Genomic DNA, 6417 nt, shown 5'->3' with positions numbered 1-6417 from the left:
TAACGCACATTCAATCCAACTTTCCACACCATTGGTCAGCTTCTACTTTAGACTGGGGATCAAACTTACTCCTGACTAGGACTCTTTGGGCCAAATCCACAGCCAGCGGCAAAAAATAAGTTTTTCCAAACTTATGTCATTTAAGTTACGGCGCCCTAAGTTGGTGTCGTAAGTGCCGTATCCACAGCGCATTTGCGCAGAAAATTGCGCTTACGTAACTTAAATTCCGAGGCGTAAGGCGGGGTTATTGCAAGTGGGAAGGAAGTGGGCGTGCTTCATTGTAATGAGCCGTGACCCCATGCAAATGAAGGGCCGGCCGTACTGCGCATGCGCGCACGAATCTGCTGCTCACTGGGCATGTGCAGAACTTTGCTCGGCGCAATCAGTGAGATAGGTAAAAGGCCAAGCATACTTAGTTTGAGGATCGCCCTGTGTGTAAATAGCCCCAGTCAAACACACTTCCCTTGCAAAAGTATTTCCCTGTGTTCCCTTCCAAGAGCAAGTTGCTTCTGCTCTGAACGTTTGTCAGTGTTTGTTGGTGAGTTGTGTGTGATAGAGAAGTTTTGGAGGAGTATTAGATTGTAGTTGTTGTTTGTTTCTGATAAGTGTATTTTTTGTTTGATTGTTTCTGCTAAGTGTTTTTTTTTTTCTGCTTGGATTTTGTGTTTGTTTTTTGGGTGTTTGTTTTTGACTTTGTAGTAGCTGTCTGCTTGTGTGTTTTGATTTTTGTTTGTTTGTTGTGTGTGTATTTTTGTTTGTTTGTCCTGTGAGTTTTCTTGTTGCTGGGTGGTGTCTGTGATGGCTCCCAAGCGCAGGAAGCTTAATTTTACACATGTGGAGAAGCAAATCCTTGCCAGGTATATCATCCAATATGGGCGATATTTACATGGGCCTGAGAGCCGGAACACCTCCCCGGCCCAAAGGAAGAAGATATATAAAAAAAATTATGGATCACATAAATGCGGCGGGGGGGGGGGGGGGGACGAGGACCCCCGCTGGCATCCAGAAAAGGATCAATGATCTGAGGAGCGTGGTCCGCAATAAGGTGGCAAAGCTCACTGCCCATAGGAGGGGCACTGGAGGAGGGGGACCATGCCCCATCTGGCTGACTGAGGAGGAATGGGCAGTGGCCCGGTGTTTCCAGCCAGAGCAGGTGGTGGGCCTGCGTGGCTTTGACTCTGATGTTCCTGTGAGGCCAGGTACGTTTTTGGATTTTCTATCTGGTGATTAGCATGTGTGGGTGGGGGAAGGGAAGATGTGCCAAGTGTGTGGATCCTCAAACCTGTGATTGTTTGGTGTCCTCCACAGATGACCAGGAGGTTGCAGGCCCATCAGCCCAGGAGGTTGCAGGCCCATCAGCCCAGGAGGTTGCAGGCCCATCAGCCCAGGAGGATGCTGGGCCATCAGGCCAGGCTGCTGCACCACCCCAAGGACAACAGGCTGCTGAGGAGTCCCCAGGGGAGGGGAGTGGCCAAACCTCCCCTCATGAGGAGGATGAGGGGGAGGAGGATGAGGGGGTGGAAGAAGAAGATCTGCAGCTTGGCAGGGAAATCCTTCTGGCCTCTGATCTAATGACATTTGAGGATACCCCTGAGGCTACCCCAGAGGCTGGCAGCAGTCAGTCCACCATCAGGGGTAGCCCCTCCCACTCCTCCCCCAACAGGCTGCAAACCCCTCCTCCAGAGCCACAAGCCTCAGGGGCAGGCAGGATGGCGACCCAGGAGACCAGGGGGGTGTTTGAGCGTCTGCCGGCCAGTCTGCAGAAGGACAATGTCCGGCAGACCCGCACTCTGGGTGAGATTAAAAAAACTCTGACCAAGATGGAGCACAGCCTGGGTGCAATGAGGGAGTCACTTGGTGATGTGGACACAAACTCTTTGGGGGTCATCACATGTTTGTGGTCCCTGAAGACTGCCACAACAGGCGTGGCCCAGGAGGTGACTGCCCTGACCCAGGCTGTGCAGGACAATACCCGGGCTGTGCAGGACAAAAACCGGGCTGGCCAGGCCAATACGGCTGCCATCACTGGCTGTCTGAACAGGATAGCAGTGGCCTTGGAGGGCAGGCCAGCAGGAGGACAGACACCAGGGGAGGCTCCTTCTTCCCCTGCTCACTCACCCCCCCATGAAGATACTCCCTCCCCTGCTAACACCCCCCCCGTGAAGATCCTCCAGTTGGCCGTGCCCGTGGCCGTGCCCGTGCCCTTGGGCAGCCCAGACGGAGCACTCGCCGCTGGAATTAATTTGCAGGGGTACTTTTGATCAATTTTTTTTATTTATTTTTTTATGATTTTGTTTATTATACTGTACTTATGATTTGGTTTATGTGTGTGAATGATGTGTGAATGTGGGGGGGGTGGCATTCCTGATAAAATAAGGGTGTCACCCTCAGTTTTGGTGGAGAAGGGATCCCCAGGACCAGGGAGAAGTGATCCCAGGTTCCTGAATGGTGTATGAATGCACAGTGACATAATTGGAGCCGTGGCGTGGCGTTACTGCTCCCAAGTACCAAAGGGGGGGGGGTAATAATCCAATTCGATGTGCATGTGATATGTCTGTGCTAGGGACCACAGTGGTGTGCATTCATGCATTCTCATTGTGACATTATTCATGTGCGTTTACTGTGAAAAGAAACATTCTCATTGTGACATTATTCATGTGCGTTTACTGTGAAAATAAACATTCTCATTGTGACATTATTCATGTGCGTTTACTGTGAAAAGAAACATTCTCATTGTGACATTATTCATGTGCGTTTACTGTGAAAAGATGCCTTCTGCGAGGCGTCTCCGGGCTGCTGTGCCCTCAGCAGACCGGGTAGAGTGGGTTAGGGGGGATTGCCTGGGTCGGGGGTCAGGTCAGCACGTATGTCAATCTCCAGTCCCCTTCTCATGGCAAAGTTGTGCAGAATACAACATGCACCGATGATCTGGCACACAAAGTCTGGGGAATAAAACAATGTACCCCCAGACTTATCCAGGCATCTGAAGCGGGACTTCAGCAGCCCAAATGTGCGTTCCACAACTGCCCGGGTGCGTATGTGAGCCTCGTTGTAGCGTTGCTCTCCTGGGGTTTGGGGGTTCCTGAATGGGGTCATCATATGTGGTCCCAGGGCATATCCAGAGTCACCTGGAAGGGAAAAGACAGGAGGATGTTAGTCATGCATGTGCCCCTCGTGATGTCAGCATCATGGGGGGGGGGACATACCTGACACCCATGTCACTCACCAATCAGCCAGCTGTCTCCATACAGGTTCAGCTTCAAATCTCTGGAGATGTTGGTCTGCCGGAATATATAGCTGTCATGGCAGGATCCAGGGAATTTTGCACAGACGTGCCAGATGAGGCCATGGGCATCTACGATTACCTGGACATTTATGGAATGCCAGTGCTTCCGATTTCGGAACAGGTGCTCTGTCTCATGGGGGGGCTGTAGTGCCACATGGGTACAATCAATGGCCCCGATGGTCCGTGGGAATCGGGCAATGTAGTAAAAGTCCGTCATGGTTTTCAATCGCTGGTCCTCCTGGGTGGGTTTTTGAAATTGATTGGCCATGCGTCTCAGTATTGCAGGGACTACTTGATGGACACACCTGCTCATGAAGGACTGTGCCATCCCAGCCAGACCTCCACATGTTCGTTGGAAAGAGCCAGTGGCAAGGAAATGGAGTGTTGCCATTACTTTGATGAAAGGTAGCAGGGCATGGGATCGTTGGGTTGGGGTGGTGAGATCATCCTGCAGGATTCGGGTTAATTCAAGGATGGCTTCCCGGTTGAAACGGAAGTTGCCATAGACCTCAGAAGCAGGCATGCCAAAGAGATCTCGGCGTGGGCGGTATACCCTCTCCTGTGCCCTCCTCCTCCTCCTCTGTGCCCTCCTCCTTCTTTGCAGCTCCAGCAAATATGTGTTCTCAGCTCTTCCTCAATGCTGTTGCTTCAGCAGACCATTACACAGCATGTGTAAAATTAGGGCTGCTTTTATAACGTGTAAATTTGCGCAGGGAAACTAACAGGTGCGCACAGGGCGTAATCTACGGCGCACACACTTAATTATGTGGATCGCCCTATCTCCCTCATTTGCATCTTTGCCTATCAAAAACAGCGGCGTGACTAGCGTAATTTGCGTCCGAGGATGCGCCGGTGTAATTATTTTAGGTAGGACGGAAAATCCGGATTTTAAGGCGTATCTCGTTTTGAGGATCGGGGCGCAAAGATACGCGCGGTGTAAAATTAGAAACCTCGAGTTAAGTCGGCGCATCTGCTTTGTGGATTTGGCCCTTTGTTTTCAGAAAACTATTATCCTCTTTTGTGCTCCATCTACTGTCTCCTACAAAGTTGGAAATTCCCATCTCTCTCATGCATAGGATGGGGCAATGCAACAAAACTGACCATTCTCCCAAAAGTCTTGAAGTATTTCCGGACTCTATTGGTCAAAGTCCCTGCATTTTTTTCTCTGCTTGCTACAATATCCAGGGCCGGTGCTACCACTAGGCAAACTAGGCAGCCGCCTAGGGTGCACTGCTGCCTAGGGGGCGCCCGGCCACTGGTGCTCCTACTCTTTTCTTTTCTCAAGCAACTAAGTCTCAGCAACAGCAGGCAGCCACCACTCTGTTCGTACATAGTGTCAGCCCTCTTTTTGAAATCATTAGTAACCAGAAGTTACTTTACCACTTTTATACAGATGACACACAACTATATTTTCGCATCTGCAACAAAAAGGATCATTATCTCGGACTAGAGAAGTGCCTTACTTTGATAGAAAATTGGATGACGTAGAGTTACCTTAAACTCAACGGTTCGAAAACAGAACTTCTCCTGTTTCACGCCAATCAAAACAAACATCCCGCAACAACATGGACACCCCCGTCCATTCTGGGTAAAACCATCACCCCTAGCACCAAAGTCATTTTTGACACCTACATGACAATGGATGCACAAATAGGTTCAGTAGTCAGCGGACGCATTGGTGCGCGGAGGACTGTGTCCCGACTTCTGAATGAATGGAAGCAAGCAAACATTCATTGATGGGCACTGGTAAGGCTGCATTTTATGGGCACTGGTGAGGCTGCATTTGATGGGCATTGGTGAAGCTGCATTTGATGGGCCCTGGTGAGGCTGCATTTGATGGGCATTGGTGAGGCTGCATTTGATGGGCGCTGGTGAGGCTGCATTTGATGGGCGCTGGTGAGGCTGCATTTGATGGGCACTGGTGAGGCTGCATTTGATTGGTGCTTCATTAAAAAGGTGGGGTATACATGGGCAGGACAAGGGGGGTGGAATCAGGGGTGGAGCCAAGAAGGGGGTGGCAAAATGAGGCTTTGCCTAGGGTGTCAAAAATCCTTGCACCAGACCTGACAATATCTTACATTCTCATTTATCTGTGCCTATAAACATCCAAGCATAGAATGAAGAACCCTATATGTTCATAGCGAAGAATGTGAATTGGGATACCCCAGCCTTGACTGCTATTACAAATGCAAATATCTCAGTTGTCTCTCCTTCATGCTAAGGTGGATGTTCCCTTGTGAGTCTTCCTGGAGATGCCTGAGGCCTCGTACACACGGCCGAGAAACTCGACGGGCAAAACACATCGTTTTGCTCGTCGAGTTCCTTGTGAAGCCGCCGAGGATCTCGGCGAGCCAAATTTTCCCATTGCCGTCAAGGAAATAGAGAACATGTTCTCTTTTTGGCCCGACGAGATCCCCGTCGGGTTTCCTCGTCGAAAAGTGTACACACGACCGATTTCCTCGGCAAAAAAAAAAAAACAGCAAGCTTCTTGCTGGTTTTTGCAGAGAAACTCGGCCGTGTGTACGAGGCCTGACTGTGGCTCACTCACCATAACGGCTCTGCTGTGTCTCCCCCACAATTCTTGTGCACCTTCCCTGAATCCACTGATGGCTTACAGTCTGAAAGTGTGGGATTCAGTTCGCTACACAAGTCAACGTATGTCTCTGTTCTATAACTCTATACCTATTCTCCATACCCCTCACTTTCCCCAGAGAAGATCTTGCAGGGTTCTTAAGATGGTGGACATCCCACGGCTTCACCCATGTCTGACATGTTTTTACGTCACAATCCTTTCCCACCTGGTCATCCCTAGAGGAACATCACCTGGCACCCAAATTGGAATTCTTCTGGTACTTTCAGTTATGCCATTAACGTCATCATGGAAAATGGGCAACACGGGAGATCAGTTCCAGTAATTTTCCCCTCCGCATTGATCATCCTCTCATGTCCACAATTTAATACTTTCTGCCCAGGCCATCCTATGTGCCCTTTTTCCCTGCAGTGCTACCAGCAACCTCTTCTCTTCCTCTTGCTGGCTTTCAGATGCTGCAGGGAGAAACTACAGGGGATCAGTTTCTGTAATTGCGCCCCCCTGCTACACTGATCACCCCCTCCTGTCCACGTCCCCTTCC

Source organism: Rana temporaria, chromosome 1, assembly GCF_905171775.1.
Source record: "Rana temporaria chromosome 1, aRanTem1.1, whole genome shotgun sequence".
Classification (NCBI taxonomy): Eukaryota; Metazoa; Chordata; class Amphibia; order Anura; family Ranidae; genus Rana; species Rana temporaria.
This window is presented reverse-complemented; position numbering follows the sequence as displayed.